The following is a 25,523-nucleotide window of genomic DNA, read 5'->3' as shown; positions in this document are numbered from 1 at the left end:
GTGCTTAGGGTCATTGTCTTGTTGGAAGGCACACCTTCGGCCCAGTCTGAGGTCTTGAGCACTCTGGAGGTTTTCATCCAGGATATCCCTGTACTTGGCCGCATTCATTTTTCCAGTCGTCCTCTACCTGCAGCTGAACAACACCCCCACAGCATGATGCTGCCACCACCATGCTTCACTGTTGGGACTGTATTGGACAGGTAATATTTTTATCCACACATACCGCTTCAAATTAAGGCCAAAAAGTTCTATCTTGGTCTCGATAGACCAGATAATCTTTTCTTTCTCCCATCACTGAATCTTTGGAGCTCAGCCACAGTGATCTTTGGGTTCTTCTTTATCCTTCTCACCAAGGCTCTTTCCCCCGATAGCTCAGTTTGGCCGGATGGCCAGCTCTAGGAAGGATTCTGGTCGTTCCAAACATCTTCTATTTAAGGATTATGGAGGCCACAGTGCTCTAAGGAACATTAATTGCAGCAGAATTTTTTTTGCAACCTTGGCCAGATCTGTGCCTTGCCACAATTCTGTCTATGAGCTCTTCAGGCAGTTCCTTTGACCTCGTGATTCTCATTTGCTCTGACATGCACTGTGAGCTGTAATGTCTTATATAGACAGGTGTGTGGCCTTTCTAATCAAGTCCAATCAGTATAATCAAACAGAGCTGGACTCAAATAAAGGTGTAGAACCATCTCAGGGACGATCAGAAGAAATGGACAGCATCTGAGTTAAATATATGAGTGCCACAGCAAAGGGTCTGAATGCTTTGGACCATGTGATATTTCAACAATTCTTTGTTTTTCTGTCAATATGGGGTGCTGTGTGTACATTAATGAGAAACAAAATTACCTTAAATGATTTTAGCAAATGGCTACAATATAACAGAGTGGAAAATGTAAGAGGGTCTGAATACTTTTTTATTACCCACTGTACACTTGTTAATGCTGATGGTGAGGAAATACAGCTGCAACATCTTATAAATGAACATGAGTAGTCTATCACTTAGAAACGTCCTGCTCAAGTCATCCTTGAGATGGAGTTTCGAGTTGAATAACTAGTTCTTCCAATGTTTCATCATCGGACTCGTGCTCGAATTGGTAAAATCAATATCATTGTTACGGCCTTGCCCAATCGCTGGGCGATCTACTTAGTTTTTTTAGTTCAGTTATGTCCATAAAATTATGTGATGTTAAATTATTGTTTATTGTATTATTTTACTGTTGTGTGTTACCATGACAATGTTTGTTTTGAGTTTGTGTGCATTACATTGCATGCACTTTCTATATAGTATTTCCCTCAGCTTGTGGAAAAGCTACTTGTGATGAACTTTGACTTCATTTACTACCAGTGTTATTATGGTGATGACGGTATATGTTGAAAGTACAAAACAGATTTAAGTGGCAACATGGCCTTTCTAAATCAGCACAAAAAGGCTCCTGGATTGCTGTTCTGTAAATATCTTTTGATTTTGACTGTATTTTTATTGAATTATTCTGGCAACCACAGCTGCCACCTACCAGTTTTGTTTTGAAATGACAACATATGTATGTGTTATCTCTTCTGATTAACATCAATATATCCCATATACATGCTATACTAAGTGTGCATTTTAGAAACAAATAGTTTTATTCAGTAAGGATGCTTTAAATTTATCAAAAGGAAGACATTTATAATGTAACAAATGATTTCTATTTTCAAATAAATATGGATCTTTTGAAGTTTCTAATCATCAAAGAATGCTAAAAAATAAAAATATATCTAGGTTTCCACAAAACCATTAGCCGCGATGTTGGTTTTAGAAAGGGTTTTGGGAATTCGTCAGATTGGGAGACCAGCTGGCCAGATAAACACCAGCTTGGCCTTGCTGGGAGACCAACTAAACCACTAAGACCAGCAAATCTCTATCCACAAGTATGAGCAATGACAAAGACAACTAACTATCTGTGCACCTGGAGATCTTTGGGTCTATAAGACTGTAAAACAGCTTCAAGTACTCCAAGGTCACGTCTCCAGTGAGAGCTACAACACTTGGAGGTGCGGTTTTGGGTGGGTCGGTTGTTTTTCTTCCTGTCAGAAAGGCTTTTAGAAGCTCAGGAAGAGGGGTATGAACAAAATCACCTGTCATGTGCCTGGGGGTCATGGGGCACAAGAAACAAAAGGCATGTGAACTCATCTTTCAAAAGGCCCCCCTATCTCTGTCTGACAGATATCCAAACACAGAGAACAATGACGCTTTCAAAACATTTCACTTTCATCCTTCATCACCATCAAAGAGCTACAGACAGTGCGGTAGACATATAAAGAAGTTTTTGTTTAATTTCTTAGAAATGATTCTTGTTAATTCATTTGTAGAATCAGATACCCAAATGTCATACACATTTCAAAACATATTAACAGATGTTACTGAATTATAGCCAGCACATCTTCAGTTTGAATGAAGCTTTGTTCGGCTTCTGGAGCGCTCTAGAGAGACAATAATAAAAGCAGGTTTGTGGAAATGACAGTATTGGCGGGATTCCAGACAAGGAATCATTCCTGAGGGCAACAGGTCAACAGGAATTTCAGGATTGTTAAAGCAACTAGTAGTGATGCCATGTCATTCAACAAGTGCTCACATCCTCATCGATATACAAAAGAGTGATTACAACACACTGCAAATAAACTGTGCACATAAAAATATCAAAATCAAGTGGTATTTTAACACTTGGCAATAATACATTTGTTGATGGACACATCTAGCCGGGATGTTATGCAAACACTGGATTTAAAAGTGACTCCTCATACTCTGTATAATTTTTTTTAAACATATCCTTTGCAAATGACCTTGTATGATCGTAGATTTGTATGATAAAAACTAAGCATGAAGCTAATAACTCTAAAAAAAAAAATTTTTGTGAGACTGTGCTTACAGCATTTGTTTTCAGATACCACTTGGTTTGTCTTTTTTTTTTTAATCTAATGCAATGACTTTTTGATACATTTTGGAGGCAGCAATTGGACCTTCACTACAAAAGGAAAAAAAATGAATAAAAATCAAGGCTATACAACAAATACTTTATGGAGTGGTACCATCAAGAAGCATTTTCTTGCACATTTCCTAAATCCCCCCCCCTCTCCCTGAAGAACATTTCATAATTTCGTAATTTTCCAAAAATACATTATGTATACATTATACATTATTACACTATGGTAACACAAACAAATGTAATAATTAACATGACCAAGAACACAAGATCTATGTGATTAGAAAAGCCAGCACTTCTGAGTGATAAAACATCTCTCAAATGGAACAGAACATCTAAAAATCAAGCTTATTTTCTCTAACTCTTGCAAATCTAACAACGTGCTTAGACCCTGCAAGGTTGCATGAAACTTCAAGATTTTGAAAAATGAAGCCCTGTATGCCTAACATGCCCATAAAAAACAGGTTACTCACCTATAATGCTATCTTTAGAAAGTGCAAGACTCGTCTGAGAGCGCGAGACAGTTGAAGCCACCTGATTTGGTACGTGAGAGTCCGTGTGAAACGTTAGGAGGGGCCCGGAGACAATCTGAAGTGGTGCCGCCATTCCGTTACCAGGGAGACTGATGCTCTTTCAAAGCAACCGACCAATAGTGAGGCACTGTGATTGTGTTGGGACAGAAGTCACATGACCAGTGTTTGAGCAGCACACAAAACATGAGTGGGGTTGGGGTGGGCAGGAGTTGTCAGGGCATTTGGGGGAGGAATGGACGCTTGAAAGAGTCACAAAAGAAATCAAACAGCAAGCAATCACACCATGGTGAGGCACCAACTTTATGCTTGTTTAGGGGCCATTCCTTCAGCCAAGCAAATCCAGTGAACTTTAAAAACCTGTGAAAAAACAATTATTGTATTCCATCGAAAAAATTATGTGAAGGCAAACTTTCACAAAGAGGTTAAAACGCACTTCAGAATCATGAAGGTATGACAACGCACCCTCAAACTAATTTTGTTCAATTGTGTTTCATGTTATTTCAGGAGGTTCATCATGTTAAGAGCCCAACAAACATCGCAGTGACTCTGATGTAATCATGGAGCAATATTACGGTCCATAAAACCCAGTGAGCAATAGTTCATCTCTGTGGTTTGCAAAAAGGGATAGATTTTTCTTTGACTGACCTTAGTGTGACAGGAATACAAAACAACACAGACACAAAATGTGCAACCTTGAAGATTTCAAGCAGAACGGGATAGAAAGATTCCCACTGTTAATACAGATTTATACCAAGATTTACATAAACTCATTTACTATTAAACCTGTTCATGAAGTGACAGTTCACCAAAAAATGTATATTCTGTGATTATTTATTCAGATCACATCTTTATCTCACATCATTCCAAACCTGTATGACAGTATGTCTTTACATTACAAATAAACGGAGATGTTTCTCATAATGTTCACACTGCTCAGTTTAATTAAAGGGGTTAAAGGGGTGATGTTTTTCAGTTTAATTAAAGGGGTGATGAATTTAGAAATCTACTTTCCTTTGAGCCTTTGATATATAAAAGTGAATTGTGATATAAGATTATCCTGTAAGTTTCAGAGCTGAAAACTTTCTTGTTAGTCAAAGAAAAGCTTTTATTGACACCAGGCCCAGAAAGCGAGCTTTCAAATATATATTGATCAATGACGTAATAGAACGGGGAATGCCGCCTCAACAGATGAATATGTAAGCCTGATTCTGTAGCCCCGCCCACCGACTCGTTGAGCTAAATGAATCGTGATACCTAGCAATAAACATGCCGAAGATAGCAAGATATTGCGCTGTGGCTGGTTGCAGAAAAACAGAGTCACTGCATAGGCTTCCTTCGGATTCTAATATTAGGAATGAGTGCACGTTTGTTCGCATCATTTCACCGCTGAATCTTTGTAAATAAAAGTCAGGTTGAGACTGGATTCGCAGACATATTGAGATTAAAACACAATGCTGTGCCTTCTATATTGGATCCAACAGGAATGGTGCAAAACACTTATGTGAGTAAAACATGTTTTTTCATAAGTGATATTATTGCATTGTTACAGATCGTTTTGATTATGTGTACGTGTCTAACAGAACATACATTAGCACGCTGTCACAGGCTGGAGAATCCTTTATTTGTTAGTCCATTGCGATTCGGGATCAGACTCGGACATGTAACGTTATGGGCCAGGGTTCGCAAAGCCCAACATCCGAGGGATATATGTTTTCCAGTCAGGCTACCAAAACATAAGCCTTAAATAGTGACATAATATTCCTCTCTTGATCGGTGTTGTTCACTCTCTTGACTTGATATTTGCAGGGGGCACGCGTGTGTGCGATTCTCACTTATATCCACCGATCGGGAAAGCCAGCAAGGAATAAAAAAATAAAATTTCAATAAATCACAGGTGGATGAGAGATAAATTATTGTGTTTGTCTGATAAAGACGTTTACGAGCCCTGTGAGAGAATCATTCCGGTTGCCGCTTTCAAAGCAATCCCTCCCTCATGTGAACTGACAGGGAAGCAAAAGCTCATTAAATATGCTAATCTTATCCAATCCTAGCCGTGGGCGTTTACTTCCAAGTCTTCAGTGCGGCACACCAATCAAAACCAGTGTAGAAAATAGCCTAGTACTTATTCATTATGATGTTTTTGAATGTAAAAACCACACAATGTCATTAGTTGACCTCAGACCACAGTATAATAAAAAAAAAAATGAAATGCAAACTTGAAAAATGCAAAAATGCAAACTTCTTTTAACTCAAATGCCACTTTTTTAGAACGCTGTATCATGCAAAAGACACAAACACAATGTTAAAAACCATCTGTCTGGTTCATGTTACATTTAAAAAACAATGTAAAGGCAGTGCAGTGGAATGCAAATGTGTGTGTTTCTGGACTGCATTTTATGTATTGTGGAGTGACATGAGGGTGAGTAAATGATGACGGTTGTTATTTTGGGGTGAATTACTCCCTTGATAGTATTGGTTTTCTTTGGCAAAATGGGTACAAATGCCAAAGAATACCAATTTCCAATTAAACCGAACCTGTTTCCAATTAAACCTGTAAACCGAAACTCGAAAAGGCAATGATATCACTTAAAATTATTTTTTCACTGCTCATTTGCCCTGTTTCAATAATGAGAATATGTAACATAATCCAAAAAGCAATGCAATAATTAAAGATTGTGTTTCAGGAGCTTAAAGTGGTAAATCTCAACATATTTCTCTCATGGGAAATGTAAAGTGGAGGCATAACTCAGGAGGCATAGTCTGATAGTCACTACGTGTGTGTGTGTGTGTGTGTGTGTGTGTGTGTGTGTGTGTGTGTGTGTGTGTGTGTGTGATGTGAAGCGGGTGCCCGTGCAGAAGTATGCGCTATCTCCAGATGGTACATAAGCTCTTTTTGTTCTCGATCCATCTAGCAGCTGGACAGATGAGTCACTGTGAAAAGCTTTTGCAGGAGGAGAGACAGACACCATTTGATTCCCATGTCCACCAAAATCTAGTCCACTTTATCCAGAAAGAACATGGTAAATCACGTTTGGGCAGAAAGGCATGCAAGGAATTCATAATGGAAATTGTAACACACTGTAAAAAAAAAGAAAGAAAAAAAGCCTACTTCCTTAAATTTTTAAGTGCAATCAACTAGTCATTTCAACTTAAATTACACTGAACTGACTTACATTTTTTTTTGTTAAATCTTGTATAACTTAGTATAAAAAAGTTAAGTATGGTACCTTATTTTGATTAAATAAAGCAATGTAAAAACATACAATATATTGTAGGGGTGTGACGAGATCTTGTGCCATGAAATCTTGCAAGATTAAAAAGTGGTGAGATTTCTCGTAGAGTGAAAAGTGTTTCGCGTTATATGGCCATGACGGCGCGTGAGGGGAAAGTTAGGATAGAATATGCCACCGCTTTGTTTACATTACATGAAAACAAATTTACGTGCAAAAACTATTTATGTGCGCAAAATAAAGTCATGTTCATAAAATACATTCACAAATGCAAAACACAATTCATAGATTTACAACTGTGCACAAAAACTTTTGAATGTTTAAAATTTACAAGTTTGTCCTTGAAAACGTGAATGTTGAAATCGTCATTTGCGTGTGAATTGCCTTGGATTTGTGTGTGTGTATTTTGAGACTTTCCTGGGAGCGCTCTCCTACCACCTGGATAAGTCGTATTCTTTAGCCAATTAGATTTAGGCTTATCAATCGGCCAATCATAATCGCGTGAGGGAGTTACATCATCAGGTTTTGTTGACAGTTCATCAAGATGGTGCTCTTTGACAGTACAGTGCATAGATATCCATAATAAAGGCTAGATGTCTCGTGCGCGCTGTTGGCCAATGGAGGCCGCCGTGCGCAACTTGCGGCCATCTTGTCATAGGCAGCTCACTCACTTGTAACAGTGTGTTTTAATGGTGCATATACTTTTAAATAACCATAACTTGCTCAAATTTCAACCAATTTTCAAACTGTTTCGTTTGTTATAAACGTCAGAGATGTAGTTATGACACTACATACTTATGAATAATTATAGCCATGGAATTCAATATGAAAGTAACATTGAACAGAACAGATAGGTGCAATAAAAAAGGTATTTATGTTAAATCAATATATAGGGTACTAAAACTGTGTACCGAATAGCAACATGAGAAATGTATTAATTATATATATCACACACACACACACACACACACACACACACACACACACACACACACACATATAATGTTAATAACATTTGTAAGAAACCAAACCATTTGTAAATCCATCAAGATTTCAGCGAGATAAGAGTATTTATGTTCGTACAGATCACTCATCTTACATCAGGTTCCACAGAGCCCGACAGAAAGCTTGCCTGTGACAAGGCCGCTGGTGATGACGATGGTGACTCCGCAGTAAGACATAGGGCTGTGTTGAAAAAGTCGATTCCCCTATTCTGAATCGATTTTCATATTAATTTCTAAAGATCGATCCGTAACTCAGAGGATCGATTTAATAATAGGCCTACATTGAATTTTAAATTTGCCGTGTCATTGAATTCACGCATGCGCGCGAGGTGGAAGGACATTAACACAACGAACATGGCAGCTTTGAAAACTCCAGAAATGCCGCAGACAGAGAATACTGGCTGCCATTTTCAATTGTTTTCAATGAGAGCGCCACGTTTTTAGAACGCCTGGAGCGCACCGAGGCACGGAGCGAGTAGGATTTTCCGTATCATAACAACAAGCAAGTCTCAACTGAGGAGAAAAAACGCTGCCTGCCAAAACGCTCTCAAGCGTTCACAGCGGGGAGTTTTCAGCTGAGCGCCTAGCGTTTTCAGCTGGCTAAAAACGCTTTGGTGGACACACAGCCTAACGTTATACCGCCGTCACCGTGCTGAAGAACACATCCGTTCTCACTGCAGCGCGCTCTTACTGCCAAGGAAGTTGTAATGGCTGCGTTGTCATGACGGCGCGCGACAGCACAGCTCCACAGTGCGCGTTCGCTGACTAGAGCAACCTGGAAGGGGGATTGTTCTTTACAACCATCAATACTCCATTAATTTGCAGTTGAATGTCTATAATAATAGTATCAATATGTTGCATAACTACAGTCCTGTAATTCAGGTAACAGCTGGAAAAAAAAATGCTTTCTTCAAAAACACTTATCTAAATCTCGAAGATCGGATCGGATCAGATCGGATCGAATTAAATAATGATAATCGATTCAAGATCTTGAGAATCGGAATCGAATCGATTCTTGAAATTTGAATCGAAACCCAGCCCTAGTAAGACATCTAACCTTTATTATGGATATCTATGGTACAGTGTCCCCATCACTCAGACTACAGGGTGAGCACCCTCTGCTGGCCTCACTAACACCTCTCCCAGCAGCAACCTGGTTTTCGCAGTTGGTCTCCCATCCAGGTACTGACCAGGCTCAGCACTGCTTAGCTTCAGTGGGAAACCAGTCTTGGGCTACAGGGTGATATGGGTGCTGGTTCTACTACATTAATGACCCAGTTTAAATACAGATTCATCTTCCCAGTGCTGAAGTACCCCTTTAAACACTGAAGGGGATGGGGCATTCTGGATTTACAACCTAAGATCATCCACTTCTCCTGATGTGTGACATTTTTCTGATTGTGTAATGTAATTTGAAGTGTATGAAACCTAAAATAAACATTAAAAGACACTGAGCTCAAGTCAGTCTCTCACTCACTCAACGCACTAAAGCAAAACGCTGAACTTTCTAATCATATGTGATCGTCCGCTGCAGGGACCAGCCTAGAATGTGATCATGCGTGTCAAAGGGTTAACAAACTGGTTTGCAGAGCCAACAGCGTTGTCATACATTTACTTCCTTGCTACAACATACAATTTACAATACAATAGGTTGTAACTTTGCAGATGTTGTTTATGCTCAAATAGCAACATTACACACTAGCTAAAGACCTGTTTACAAGGGCATACAGTCCCTGACAAGTCTTGTCGCTTATCTATTTTCTAGAAATACCTGATATTAACCTGACCTTTAATTAATTCATTGGTGTTAGAAATAGCTCATATGAAAAGCTAAAACCCTCCCAAATGATGTTTAATGCACTGAAATAAATAATTTTCACAGAAAAAATATTTATCATTTAATCAAGACAGAAAGGTCAAATTTTGGCAAGACAAAAGTTTTGTCGCCTATACAGAAATTGAACAAATTTACTGCAAATACAAAAATATGTCAGCAAATTAATTTGTGGTGCTGTGAGATCCAAATGTAATATCTTGTATGACTTCCATGAGCTTGAAGGACTGCATCCATGCGGTTTGGCAAGGATTCATACAATTTATTGACGAAGTCATCAGGAATAGCTAAAGGAAGCAGTCTTGCATGCCTCCCAGAGTTCATCAATATTCTTTGGTTTCGTCTTCCATGCGTCCTCTTTCATCCTACCCCACATATGCTCAATGATGTTCATGTCTGGTGACTGGGCTGGCCAATCCTGGAGCATCTTGATCTTCTTCGCCTTGAGGAACTTTGATGTGGAGATGGAAGTATGCGATGGAGCACCGTCCTGCTGCAGAATTTGGCCTCTTTTATGGTTGGGAATATAAGAGGTAGCTAAGATTTCTTGGTATTTTAGACTATTGATGTTGCCTTCCACCCTGCAGATCTCTCCCACACCCCCATACTGGATGTAACCCCAGACCATGATTTTTCCGCCACCAAACTTCACTATTTTCTGGGCGAATCTCGGATCCATTCGGGCACCAGTAGGTCTCCTGCAATATTTGCGGTGACTGTGGTGTAATTCAACTGAAGATTCATCTGAAAATCCACCTTCTGCCACTTTTCCTGCGTCCATCCTTTTAGCAGGATGTGGGCCTTGGCAAATGCCACATGGTTTTTCAATTGTCTTTTGTTTAGTGCTGGCTTCTGGGCACTGATTCGACCATGGAGGCCATTTCGAGACAGAATCCGACAAACTGTTCTGGTTGACACAGGGACTTCAGGTGACCAGGTCTCGTGGAGCTCTGCTGCAGTGGAAGATGGGCTGGCCTTGGATTTTCGAGCCAACAAACGGTCCTCTCGAGCAGTTGTCTTGCGGGGTCTGCCTGACCTGGGCTTGTCAAAAACGTCTCCAGTCTCTTCAAATCTTTTTTTTATCCTCTGTACTTGACGCTGAGACACATTGAAGGTGTCTGCCACATCAGCAGTGGATCGGGTCTTCAGCCTCTTGATAATCAAAACTTTAGTCTCTGGGTAAATCTTCGGCATGTTTGCAGAGGTCTAGTTGCAGTTGATGTGAAGGTCTAGTGTACTGGGGTTCTTTTTATACACACTTGAGACCTAATTGATCCATTATTAGTCAAAGGTGAAGCTCATATGACAAGGTGACAACACTTATGTCTTTGCAAAAATTGACTCAATGGGCTTTGCCAAGCTGTGAATATTAGAATACTTTTTGAAAGTTTAGTTTTTTACTGAAACATTATCACAAAAGCTGGTGGGATTAAAATGAGCCATTTCTTGTCAAAAAATCTTGATTAGAAATATATTTCAGCGGCATTTTAGGTCAGTTTGTACACAAGCCGCTGAAATATATTTCTAATCAAAAAATCTTGATTAGAAATATATTTCAGCGGCATTTTAGGTCAGTTTGTACACAAGCGACAAGACTTTTGTCAGGGACTGTAGATTTGGTTTGAACATTGTTGAACGTTGGTATGCTGCTTGTTTTTTTAATGTGTATTGTTATTGGATAATTTATTTCTATCTATCTATCTATCTATCTATCTATCTATCTATCTATCTATCTATCTATCTATCTATCTATCTATCTATCTATCTATCTATCTATCTATCTATCTATCTATCTATCTATCTATCTATCTATCTATCTATCTATCTATCTATCTATCTATCTATCTATCTAGTCCGTCCATCCGTCCGTCCGCCCATGCTGTTTTTCTATACTGTTACTTTTCTATACACTAGTTCCAGTGAAAGTAACTCATAACACTTCAGCATACCAAGATATTTTGGAAAATTTCATGCTCCAAAATTTGTGGGAACAGTTTGGGGATGGCCCCTTCCTGTTCCAACATGACTGCGCACCAGTGCACAAAGCAAGCTCCATAAAGACAGTGAACGAGTTTGGTGTAGAGCAACTTGCCTGGCCTGACCTCAACCCGATAGATCACCTTTGGGATAAATTAGAGCGGAGACTGCGAGCCAGGCCTTCTTGTCTAATATTAGTGCTTGACCTTACAAATGTGCTTCTAGAAGAATAGTCAAAAATTCCCATGAACACACTCCTAAATATTGTGGAAAGCCTTACCACAATGAAGCTGTTATAGCTAAAAAAGGTGGGCTATCTCCATATTAAACCCTACGTTCATGTGCATGGCAGGTGTCCCAAAACTTTTGGCAATATAGTGTATGTTGTGAATGAATTTTTATTTTATTTTAAAAAAGCACATTCACTAAAATTGTAGTCACAATAGCGAAAAAGTAAAATTTTGTGGCCAAAAACGGTTCATGCTCTATTGCCAATAGTCTAGCATTATAGTAGTGCTGGGTGGTAAACCGGTTTCAATAGCACATACGTTATGTATGTTTCAAATACCGCTATTACCAAAAATATCATGTGAGCCCTATGCTTTTTGCACGTTTGCAGAAAACTATCACTAACGCCTTGTGGTGTTTGTTTTGTCACGTGACTGCACAGAGTATGGGACACTTCAGATACTGATTTAAAACAGTCAATGAAACAGTATGTTATACAGTTAACTATCGTACATGTTTTAAAGCTGTCATGAACTGCCTTTTTTCTTTTTTTATACTGCTGTATGAGGTCAACTAATGACGTTTGTGTGGTTTTTACATTCAAAAACATCATAACTAATAAGTAATAGGCTATTTTCTGGTTTTGAGGCTGTCTTCTGAACGCTGGGTTTTGATGGGCGTGCGGCACTGGAGACTTGGAAGTAAACGCCCACAGCTAGGATTGGATAATATTTGCATATATAATGAGCTTAAAGTCAGCATGAAATGGAAGTTGAGATCGTCTTTTTCTCCTTATTGTGATGTATATCCGAGTGAAACGGCCTCTGATGTTAGAAAAAAAATGTAGGGTGGGGCTTGATTTCATCCTTCGGGAATTGATTGGATCGTTGGGAGTTGGCCGTTGCTAAAAAAAATGGAGGCAGATTTGAATGCCCTCAGCGACAGGCGTCTGAGAGGCACAAAAACGAGACGCACGATAGCACGATAGCCCCGCCCTCGCGCCTTAGCACATGACCGGGAGAGAAGAGAAGTCGTTTTGAGGGGGGATGGGTGGTTAATGTATTTGATTAAAGATTAAAATGGTAAATATATATATTTTTTTAATTAATGAAGTGCACAGATAAATCTATTATAGTAAACACTACAATATTACATATACAAATAAGAATTGTAAAATTTGATTACATGCCGTCTTTAAGCTCCGCTGTCATATCCAGCCCCTGTCAGTTCAGTTCGCATGAGGGAGAGATTATTTTGAAAGAGGCAACTGTAACTTGTCTTTATGCAACATGACATCATAAACATGTTATCTGTACACATTTTGAGCTATCCGCGTGTATGTCTACGCCTAAACGAACCATCATCTCCGAGTGTATGTCTAAGCCTAAACAAAAAATCATCTCCTTGTGTATGTCTACGCCTAAACAAACCATCATCTCCGAGTGTATGTCTACGCATTAACAAACCATCATCTCCGTGTGTATGTCTACCCCTAAACGCACCATCATCTCCGTGTGTATGTCTAAGCCTAAACGCACCATCATCTCCGTGTGTATGTCTACGGCGTGTGATTCCATGTGTATGTCTACGCATTAACAAACCATCATCTCCGTGTGTATGTCTACGCCTAAACAAACCATCATCTCCGTGTGTATGTCTACGCCTAAACAAACCATCATCTCCATGTGTATGTCTACGCCTAAACAAACCATCATCTCCATGTGTATGTCTACGCCTAAACAAACCATCATCTCCATGTGTATGTCTACGCCTAAACAAACCATCGTCTCCATGTGTATGTCTACGCCTAAACGAAACCATCATCTCCGTGTGTGTCTACGCCTAAACAAACCATCATCTCCATGTGTATGTCTACGCCTAAACAAACCATCATCTGCATGTGTATGTCTACGCCTAAACGAAACCATCATCTCCGTGTGTGTCTACGCATAAACAAACCATCATCTCCGTGTGTATGTCTACGCATAAAAAAAACATAATCTCCGTGTGTATGTCTACGCATAAACAAACTATCATCTCCGTGTGTATGTCTACGCATAAAAAAAACATCATCTCCGTGTGTATGTCTACGCATAAACAAACCATCATCTCCGTTTGTATGTCTACACATAAACAAACCATCATCTCCGTGTGTATGTCTACGCCTAAGCAAACCATCATCTCCGTTTATATGTCTACACATAAACAAACCATCATCTCCGTTTGTATGTCTACACATAAACAAACCATCATCTCCGTGTGTATGTCTACGCCTAAACAAACCATCATCTCCGTGTGTATGTCTACGCCTAAGCAAACCATCATCTCCGTGTGTATGTCTACACATAAACAAACCATCATCTCCGTGTGTATGTCTACGCCTAAGCAAACCATCATCTCCGTTTGTATGTCTACACATAAACAAACCATCATCTCCGTGTGTATGTCTACGCCTAAGCAAACCATCATCTCCGTTTATATGTCTACACATAAACAAACCATCATCTCCGTGTGTATGTCTACGCCTAAACAAACCATCATCTCCGTGTGTATGTCTACGCCTAAACGAAACCATCATCTGCATGTGTATGTCTACGCCTAAACAAACCATCATCTCCGTGTGTATGTCTACTCCTAAGCAAACCCTCATCTCCGTGTGTGTCTACGCCTAAACAAACCATCATCTCCATGTGTATGTCTACGCCTAAACAAACCATCATCTCCGTGTGTATGTCTACGCCTAAACAAACCATCATCTGCATGTGTATGTCTACGCCTAAACAAACCATCATCTCCATGTGTATGTCTACGCCTAAACAAACCATCATCTCCATGTGTATGTCTACGCCTAAACAAACCATCATCTCCATGTGTATGTCTACGCCTAAACGAAACCATCATCTCCGTGTGTGTCTACGCATAAACAAACCATCATCTCCGTGTGTGTCTACGCATAAACAAACCATCATCTCCGTGTGTATGTCTACGCCTAAACAAACCATCATCTCCATGTGTATGTCTACGCCTAAACAAACCATCATCTCCATGTGTATGTCTACGCCTAAACGAAACCATCATCTCCGTGTGTGTCTACGCCTAAACAAACCATCATCTCCATGTGTATGTCTACGCCTAAACAAACCATCATCTCCATGTGTATGTCTACGCCTAAACAAACCATCGTCTCCATGTGTATGTCTACGCCTAAACAAACCATCATCTCCATGTGTATGTCTACGCCTAAACAAACCATCATCTCCATGTGTATGTCTACGCCTAAACGAAACCATCATCTCCGTGTGTGTCTACGCATAAACAAACCATCATCTCCGTGTGTATGTCTACGCTTAAACAAACTATCATCTCCGTGTGTATGTCTACGCATAAAAAAACTATAAAAAACCATCATCTCCGTGTGTATGTCTACGCATAAACAAACCATCATCTCTGTGTGTATGTCTACGCCTAAACAAACCATCATCTCCGTGTGCATGTCTACGCCTAAGCAAACCATCATCTCCGAGTGTATGTCTACGGCGTGTGATTCCGCATGTGTTTGTCTACGCCTAAACAAAACATAATCTCCGCGTGTATGTCTACGGCGTGTGATTCTGCGTGTATGTCTACGCCTAAACAAAACATCATCTCCATGTGTATGTCTACGCCTAAACAAACCATCATCTCCATGTGTATGTCTACGCCTAAACAAACCATCATCTCCATGTGTATGTCTAAACAAACCATCATCTCCATGTGTATGTCTACGCCTAAACAAACCATCATCTCCATGTGTATGTCTAAACAAACCATCATCTCCACATGTATGACAATAGACTGCTTTATAGAAAATAGCTTAACTGTTTTAAATATAAAACAAACAGTCATTCAGTCATGAATTGGACTGCACTTTCTGTTGTTAAATAGCCACTGCTATACTGTGAACCTTTAAAACATATACACATAAAGAATCCTGCAGTCACTTTACATTTTACTACATCAGATTGTACAAAACAGTGATTAGTGATATAAATTATACTGTATTAATCAAATAAAATATTTTGTCTCGTGTTTTAGGCATATGGTTGTGTTCTTTATTCTTTTAAATTATATATTTTTTAAAACACACACACAAAAAAAGAAAATCGCAATATATTAAAATTGTATTGTGTATATTAAACCTGTATTGTGAGACGTATTGTATCGCCAGATTCTTGGCAATACACAGCCCTACACATAAGTTTGTTGCACCATCCCTGTCGGATCCAATATAGAAGGAACAACATTGTGTCTTCAAATCCAGCACTTGAGACTTGTTTACAAACGATTCAGCGGTGAAATAAAGCGAACACACAAACGGTCTTCCCCACGTGAGCTGGAACTTCATTAAAAATAAATGAAGTATCACACATTCCTAATATTATGATCTAAAGGAAGCTTATGCAGCAACTGTGTTCTTCCACAATATCTTGCTATCTTCTTCCACATTGATATTGCTGCTGGCTAGTGAGCCGATCAGCTCCATGAGTTGGTGGGCGGGGCTACTGACCTACAAGTTCTGTAGAGGCGTGTTTCATCGCACGATGAAGTAAAGAATCAAGATGAACCTCACGATCGTTTTCTGGGCCTGGTGTCTATAAAAGCTTTTCTTTGACTAAAAATAAAGTTTTCCACTCTGAAACTTACAGGATAATCTTATATTACCATGACCTTTTTTTTTATCCAAAGCTCAAGGGAAAGTTGATTTCTCAATTCAACTCCCCTTTAATATCATTATAGTCAATTTTGTAGACTAGATGCTGCATTAGTGGAGGAGAGCAGTATGTTTGGCTATTTCCAGTTGTGTTAGTGGTTTCCACTCATAGGACAAAAGGTATGACCGCTTTATAATTATTTATTGTGTGATGTTTATCTTTCTGTCAATACTATTGGCTATCATTGCTCTGTTTGAGCACAGTGAGTGACAGAGGCAAGTAAGCGCTCTTCCCTTTCCCCCCAAAATGGTGCTGTTTTTCGTACCAGCGATGCTTGCACTTTATACTGAACTTTTTTTTACCAGTATGAAAGGATATTTTGAGTGAGCTGGACAACATCACTGTTTTCTACAGAACTGCTTTATAGATGAATTTAACCCATTTAATTATTTATGATCTTTACAGTGGAACTGAAACAACACAGAACTGACTTCTGCTAAACAATGACACTATTTTCTTTTAAAAGTTAACTCTGTTTGAATCTTTTGAATAATTTCCTGTTTATTACTGTAAAGCTGCTTTAAAACAATCTGTATTGTATAAAGTGCTCTATAAATAAAGGTGACTTGATATCTGAAGTGGATTTAGCATTTGTATGCCATTACAAGTGGATTTTTAATGCAACAGTTAGAAATTACTAAAATAAAATCCATAGCATCAATGCAAACATTAAAGGGGTTCCACTTGGGGTTCAGAGTATTTTTTTCCCCCATATTAATTTCACAGGGCTAGTATAATTATGTGGTTTTGTTTCATTGATACAGTGTGTACTTTTTTCTTGATTTACCCCAAAAGAATCGAAGTGAATACACCATAGTGGGCACATTGTAACCATATGACAGCTTAAAAAGTTATCTGATCTAATCAAAAAAAAATTCCAAGACAAACTAAAATATTTTGTCAATAAAATACAATTATTAACTTTTAAAAATAAAATAATGCCATTTTTTGAGTTTGACAACAAACACAGCGCTAAAAACATCAGCTATACAGCATAGTTAAAACATAATAATAATTAATAACTTCTTAACATAGACTCTTAACTTTATTGTTTATTAGTGAATTTATGTTGTGATGAGATGGTCAATTAGTCCGTGCAGAAGTTGGACAACAGTTTGACAAGGACAAGAAATGGTTCAAGGAACCAAAATTAACTTTTTGGCCAAACATAATAGAAAAACCCTTTCGATTGTTTGAAAATGAAATAATAATTTTTAAAGAAATAATTATATATATATATATATATATATATATATATATATATATATATATATATATATATATATATATATATATATATATATATATATTTTATAAATAAGTTATTTTGTTTTGATAATTTGTGACAATGATAATTTGTCATGGAACTCATAATATTTTGATTTATGATCTTTTTTTTTTTTTTTTTACATTACATTACTTCCCGAAAGCTTCATTAGCCAACTATGGGCGCAAGTTCAGTTGTTATCAGCATAGTTCAACGAGTCAATGTTTCCCAAAACCTTAGTTCCTTCGAACATTTAAAAACAGCATCGCAAAGTTAAGGGGTTGGAACGACAGATCTCAATCTGTGGTTAGAAACATAGTTTCTTGTTTGCATTACATGTGGACTTAATAAATCTTTATCTTGAGCAAAATAAGCAAACTGACATTCAGTACAATCTATATATTTTATTTTGAATATGAGAAGTACTCCTCAGATGCCATGTCCCTAATTTATAGCAAAACATGTAGCATTAATTAGATCTCAGATTCATTAAAAGCAGTTATTACTCCACCCCCTATGTGACATCATTAACCAACGTTGTTAAACAACGAATTTGCGACAATACAGTTTTGGGAAACAGTCGTGAATAGCTAATTGATTTCTTCAATGATGCATTGTACTATGGTAGTTAAGCAGCGAGTTACGATGTTGTACAGAAAACACACCCCAGGTCGCTTATTTGCAACACTGGCCCGTCCCAAATGGAACCCTAAGCCCTCGCAATCTTCCTTCAAGTCCGTACTTTTGTGACTCAATGTCGTTTTTACTGTTGGGTTGAAGTCTGCTGAAGAGCTCGCTTCAGTGTGGGCTTGTTAAAGGTGTACATCGAGGGCAAAGGTGGCTCTCGCGAACACCCATCTGAATCGTAAAATAAATGGGACACTTTTAAAGGTCTTGTGGACTTGTGCGCCATTGGGGACAAGGCCTCTCTGTGCAAATGAGTGGCAGTTTCACCCACTACACATAGGCTGCATCCGCTACATTGCATACATCCCTATGATGTACTACGTGACAAAAGAAGTATGTCCAAATTCACAGTACTCATAAAGGCCAATTCACACCACACAGACAAATGCCAAAAACAAGTCAGTCAGAGTTTGTTGGATCCGTGTATTACCCTGTCAGCATCTGTTGCCATTGGTCTGAGTTTGTTTTCACCTGACTATTCACCAGCGTTTGTTGGGTAGTGAAATATCTTAAACTGAGGTCTTATGGGTGTGGAACAACATTAGGGTAAGTCATTAAAGGGGGGGTGAAACACTCACTTTCAGTCAGTGTCATGTCAATCTTGAGTACCTATAAAGTAGCATTGCATCCTGCATATCTCCAAAAAGTCTTTATTTTTTTTTATAATTATATAAGAAAGATGCGCTGTTCCGAGTCTTTTCGAAAAAAGCCGAGCGGGTGGGGGCGTATCGTGTGAGCGGAGCTAAATAATGACGAGTGCGCGCCACTGTTATTGTGTTAAGTGCGTCGTAAAGCTGTGTCATCCCTAACAGCGGGAAAAAACTTTATTCAAAATAAAAAAATGGCTTTTAATCAGATACAGCCATACATCTATGATCCGGAATCAGACCCAGAGGCTGAAGTTGAACAGGAGCAGCAGCAAAAACGACTAGAGCAGGACGTCTCTATGTGGTACAAGTTATACACTAACTATATAATATGCTTAGCGGCTTGTGTTATTTACATATTTATACTTGAATTATATCGTCGTATTTTTTTCTTTGAAGGTGTACATGTGGGAAGTGCAGTTGTGCACGTGTGTATGTGTGTGTGTGTGTGTGTGTTTACGCGTGGTTTGTGTAGACAATTGTAGTAAGCGGACTGGTTTTGCACGGCAGGCTAGTGTTTACATAGAAAGACATGGAATAGTAGCGCATTTGAATGATGAAGCGCGCTTATTTAGTATATCATTTTTCCCCACTCTTTGTGTATTGTTGTTTGGAGTGCTTTTACAATACACAAACATAAAGTTACACATATAGTGGCCAGCTAAACAAATGTACACGCACTACACATCGCATGCTCCATTGATCAATTAACTATACGTGATCATGTTTGGGCTACTTGATGAGCATAGGCAAAAACGTATGGGCCGATACATATCGAAATATCGATATTTTTGACAACACTAGTTCACACAAAAAAATTTATTAGCCCATGATTTACTCATCCTCAAGTCATCCTAGGTGTATATGAATGTCTTCGTTCAGACTAATAAAATTGGAGTTATATTTAAAAAGTCCTGGCTCTTCCAAGCTTTATAATGGCAGTGACTTGTTGGTTAGATAAGTTTAGGGTTTTATAAGTCTATAAAAGTGCATCTATCCATCATAAAACTGCTTCACACGGCCTTTTGATGTGAAGTGGCACGTTTGTGTAAAAAAAAAAATCCATATTTAAAATTTTATGGACTTAAATAATTAGCTCTCGGCGGTGAGCGGTAGCCTATGCAAGTTGACTTTAGCAAAAGAGTATCCCCTGACACGATGTACAGGAGCATTGCAAGCTTTGACGTCTCTCGCGGACAGTCTTGCGCAACAAACTCTCTTATATCGAAATCCTCCACCATTAAAAATATTAGACTTCTAATTCACGTTTTGTTTTGCTCTATCCTCTGTGCTTCTGCCTTCGTCAATTTGCATGCATCAAGGGTTCAAAGTTCCTCTTTCGCCATAAGTCGACTTGCGTACCACTGAATGTTCCGCTGAAGTTAGTTAGGCTAAAAGTACCTAGATGACCAACTACTTCTGGCGCGATTCTGAAATGTGCATATCATGGACACTTTACTTTCCCATGAGGCCACGGGAGATGATTTGTTCAAATCTACACTGGTAGGTCACATGTTCATGATAACATGGCAGATGTGGTACATCTGGATCACATTAATTCATACTACTGTATCGTACAGTACAAGAGGGTATGCGATTTAGGATGCAGCCACATACTGAAGGACGCGTGGCGCTCATGTTTTCTGCTTCTGCCGTCTCACTGTATGAGGACATGAACTTCATCTAAAGAACTTTTATGAGACATTGTCAGATTTCATTTGTGATTTTAAATCTGAAATTTAATCGTAAGCTTTCTTGAACAGCTTTGGAGAAGTTGTTTCCTTATTGAAAGCGATAGGAGCTGCACTCACATGACTGAAACAGCTGCCTGAGAGCCGTATCAAAGATGGCCACCGAGTGAAATGACTCGTCTTAAAGGGATTTTGGTAATATACAACACACTTCAACACAACGTATTATCTCAAAATGCTGTGCGCTCAAAGTAAGCATCCATTTTTGGCCAATAGAAACAGAATAATAGAAACCACAATACTGCCCCTTTAGTTACTGTTGCTATGGCCAGCAATGGTGCTCTCATGCCACACGTTCTCATGCAGTGAAAAATACATCATGGAGCAAAGAGCCAGGGGACACGGACAACACATAGACGGACAAGACAGAGCAGGTTACTTCTGATGGTAAATTGACTGCATTTATACAGTGCTTTCATGGTCATCCAAAGCGTTTTGCACCTTGCCTCGCATTCAGCCATTCACTCATTCCTTCATACACCGACGACGGTGTCAGTGGTGTTGATATGAAAGAAAGTCTCAGCTTTCAAAATGTGTCATTTAAAAAATAAATACAATAAATAATACAGTTTTGTGCCTCTTTAACATGTCATGACAGATCGCCGTCATGCCTCGGTTACGCAAACCGATCATCTCATTCTACTAGTTATAGCACTAAATAAACATAAATGAACATCAGAAGTTATGTATGCTCAACACAAACTGACGCACACATCTCAACAACTAACACGAACACGCTTCCATCCTTCTCTCTGCTCTCCGAGGCAGATATTTCTAGACTCATCCTTTCCAATCACCCTACTACCTGTCCACTTGATCCTATACCCACTCACCTCCTTCAGGCCATTTCTTCTTCAATCACTCCTGCACTCACTCACATTGTCAACACTTCTCTTCACACGGGAACCTTTTCCACAGCATTTAAAGCAGGCTCGGGTAACCCCACTGCTTAAGAAACCCTCTCTGAATCCAGCACTTGTAGAAAACTACAGACCGGTTTCCCTTCTGCCTTTCATTGCAAAGACACTTGAGCGAGTTGTGTTCAATCAACTCTCTGTGTTTCTTGAACTGAACAACCTCCTAGACAACAACCAATCCGGCTTCAAAAGCGGCCATTCGACCGAGACTGCCTTGCTCTCGGTAACTGAGGCACTGAAACTGGCAAAAGCAGCTTCCAAATCCTCAGTGCTCATCCTGCTGGATCTGTCTGCTGCTTTTGACACAGTTAACCACCAGATCCTCCTGTCAAGACTTAAGAAGACGGGGATCTCAGGAACTGCTCTCCAGTGGTTCAGGTCTTACCTCTCTGGTAGGTCCTACAGGGTGTCATGGAGAGGTGAAGTGTCTAAGTCACATCATCTAGCTACTGGGGTTCCCCAGGGCTCAGTCCTTGGACCACTTCTCTTCTCCATCTACATGTCATCATTAGGTTCTGTCATTCAGAAACACGGCTTCTCCTATCACTGCTATGCTGATGACACTCAACTCTACTTCTCATTTCAACCAGATGATCCTACAGTCAGTGTTCGTATCGCTGCCTGTCTGACAGACATTTCTAACTGGATGCAGGAGCATCACCTTCAACTCAATCTTGCAAAGACAGAATTACTTGTTTTCTCAACCAACCCAGCACTTCATCAAAATTTCTCCATTCAGCTTGGTTCATCAACCATAACTCCATCCAGGACAGCCAGGAACCTTGGAGTTGTGATTGATGACCAGTTAAACTTCACTGACCACATTACTGCAACAGCCCGGTCTTGCAGATTTGCTTTATACAACATTAGAAAGATTAGACCCTTCCTATCAGAACAGGCTGCACAACTCCTGGTTCAAGCTCTTGTTCTCTCCAGACTGGACTGTTGTAATGCTCTTCTGGCTGGGCTTCCAGCATGCACTATCAAACCCTTGCAGCTGATCCAGAATACAGCGGAGAGAGTGGTCTTTAATGAGCCGAAAAGAGCTCATGTTACGCCTCTCTTCATCAGACTGCACTGGTTGCCAATGGCTGCTCGCATCAAATTCAAGGCACTAGTTCTCGCCTACAAAACAACCACTGGCTCTGCACCAATATACCTAAACTCACTTGTTCAGACTTACACACCCTCCAGAAGCTTGCGTTCTGCGAGTGAACGACGCCTCATGGTTCCATCCCAAAGAGGCATGAAATCACTCTCACGGACATTTTCCTGGACCGCTCCCACCTGGTGGAATGAACTGCCGATCTCAATTCGTGTCTGTAGCCATTTTTAAAAAAACATCTTAAGACACATCTCTTCCAATTGCACCTGACCAATAAAGAATAGCACTTAACTATCCATTACTTTTTGTTTTTTGTCCCCCAAAAAATAAATAAAAAAATGGTGTACTGTGCTAATTAACTGAGACTTCTTGCAGGTTGTTGGCCTTGTTTGTTTCATTGCTTCTATTGCCCTCCCCTTTTTTGTAAGTCGCTTTGGATAAAAGCGTCTGCTAAATGATTAAATGGAAATGGAAATGTTGTTTCAACTGCGGAAAGATGTCAGTATGCACCATTTTTTACGTTTAAGCCCAATCAATCGGCTATCAATCAAACTCCTGGTGAAGGGTGAATTATAACCATGATTTTTCACATCTCTTGCTTTGGCTTATGATTTGATCAGACTGCCAAAATTTTACATTTTATCCACAAAATTATATTTATCCATTTTACTTTCTAAATTGATAACTGAAAAGTAGTCCATTTAGAACATAACCATAAGTCATTTTTGGTTTAGGAAGATATCATGAACTCCCTACTGACACCTATTTGTGTGGATGAAGTGTCATGCAAAAGGATTTCTCAATTATACATTTTATTTGCATTGTCAAAATACCCTATTTATTGACTTTATCATCCATCATAAATATTATGCAAGTGCAACCATATGCATCTAATATAAGAAGCATTACAGTGACAAGATTCTGTCTGGTTATGTGAATTCAAAATGACGACTAGAGACTTCACCCTTACGAAAGTATATTTACCAATATTATTTGAAATATATTATATTGTAAATACATGCAATATATTGATGTTATTATATAATATATTATATATTTATGTAAGATATGGCACAATATACAAATGATTGCCACTTTCAATATATTAAAATTTATGAAAAATATAAATATTAAATCCCATAAACATGAATATATTGCCTAATGTATTACATTATATTTTCCAGTATACTTCATTATATTTTTGTTTCATTTGGGCATCTTTTGTGTGTGTATCATTTCAAACATAGGTCAAAATTACTATTCCATCAGATTTTCAGATATAATTTCCTCATTACTCACCTGTCGCATATATACGTAATGACTGTGCACAACTGACATGACACAGAGCATCACATCACAACTACACCAAGCCACTGCTATCATTACCACACATAAGCTCCATGACAGTGATGGGTCATCTGCATGCACATAAAGCAGACAGCAGACATGTGAATTCAGTAACTATAATAATAAACCTATGCCTCTTTTGCTTACTTCAGCACAGGTAACAAGCATTTACACTTAGTCTGCAGATTATAATGCATTAAGGGGATGATGAGAAGAGCATGGTTTACACTAATAGTCCAGATTTAATATTTTTTATAAAACAAATACATTAAAATCAAATGTCACTGCATATAATATCAAGGCAAACAAACACTGTATATTTTCTGAACTGACCGAGCCTTTTTTCATTCCTTTTTAACGTATTTTTGTACCCAGGGGTGTCAAGTTGAATATAGTGGACGTATGAAGTGCGGATGTTCAGTTTTCTAGCAGGTGGAATTCACAATTTTAACTATGGACATAACTTTCATGTCTGACAAGAGTTCAACTGTAGGTTTGTTTTGTAAAGACAGCTTGCTTCCAACAAACTTATTTCATACCAAATTAAGAATGTACATACCACTAAAGCACTGCATTTCTCCGCACTTTTTCGCACAGAATTTCGTCCGATATTGCTGAAGAACACTGTATGCACTGAGCAAGCCACAAGACGCCACACAAAAACTCGCTCTCTCGTCTTTGCTGTGAGTGAACGCGTCAACGCGACGCTCCTTTGAAAAAATCGTGACGTTGACCAATCAGAGAGGTCTGTGTTTGCGTCGCGTCGACATCGGTGTTGCCATAGTTTTATATTTTACAAAATGTTACTCTTTTTACTGCAGTCTTTTCAGCATCATTACTCCAGTCTCAGTCACAGGGTCCTTCAGAAATCATTCTAAGACGCGCAAGAAACATTTCTTATTATTAATGTTGAAAACAGTTAACTGTGTTGTGTTCCTTAGTATTTTTGTAGATTTCGTAATTTTTTTTCTTCCAAGTAATTTATTCAAAATTCAAATAATTTTTAAGATAAAAACTCTTCACAGGCAATTCCAATAGCTGTAATGCTTCTTTTGGTTAAGTCTGAAGAAAAGTATTCATTTAAAATAATAATAATAATAATTACTGGTCTCAAACTTTTCAACAGTTATTTCTTATTATATATGACATTCCAGATTATATAATTTGTAAATTGTCCATAAGCAAGTGATGTCAGGGAGATGCATTAAATATATTGTTAAAACCCCTATTGAAAAATAATGTTTTTTCATTCTCCAATTGCCTTTATTACTAATCAGCTTTTGAT

At 38.7% G+C, this 25,523-nt stretch overlaps 1 protein-coding gene across 2 annotated transcripts in view; it reads right to left on the bottom strand.

Annotated features, from left to right (window-relative positions):
• The window catches only part of rassf7a (Ras association domain family member 7a), a 72,914-nt gene extending 47,664 nt beyond the window's left edge, over positions 1-25,250 (bottom strand). Inside the window, exon 1 of one of the 2 annotated variants that reach the window (XM_067436458.1) lies at positions 24,798-25,250. The gene's annotated coding sequence lies outside the window, so the exon portion shown is untranslated. Of the gene's footprint in view, positions 1-3,433; positions 3,570-24,797 lie in introns of those variants that run through there. The other variant, XM_067436459.1, reaches the window with a different exon arrangement.
• Between the last annotated feature and the right edge of the window lie 273 nt (positions 25,251-25,523).

The sequence above is a fragment of the Pseudorasbora parva genome, chromosome 25 (genome assembly GCF_024679245.1).
Source record: "Pseudorasbora parva isolate DD20220531a chromosome 25, ASM2467924v1, whole genome shotgun sequence".
Lineage (NCBI taxonomy): Eukaryota > Metazoa > Chordata > Actinopteri > Cypriniformes > Gobionidae > Pseudorasbora > Pseudorasbora parva.
Note: the sequence above shows the minus strand (reverse complement) of the source record. Positions and strands in the feature narration are given on the sequence as shown.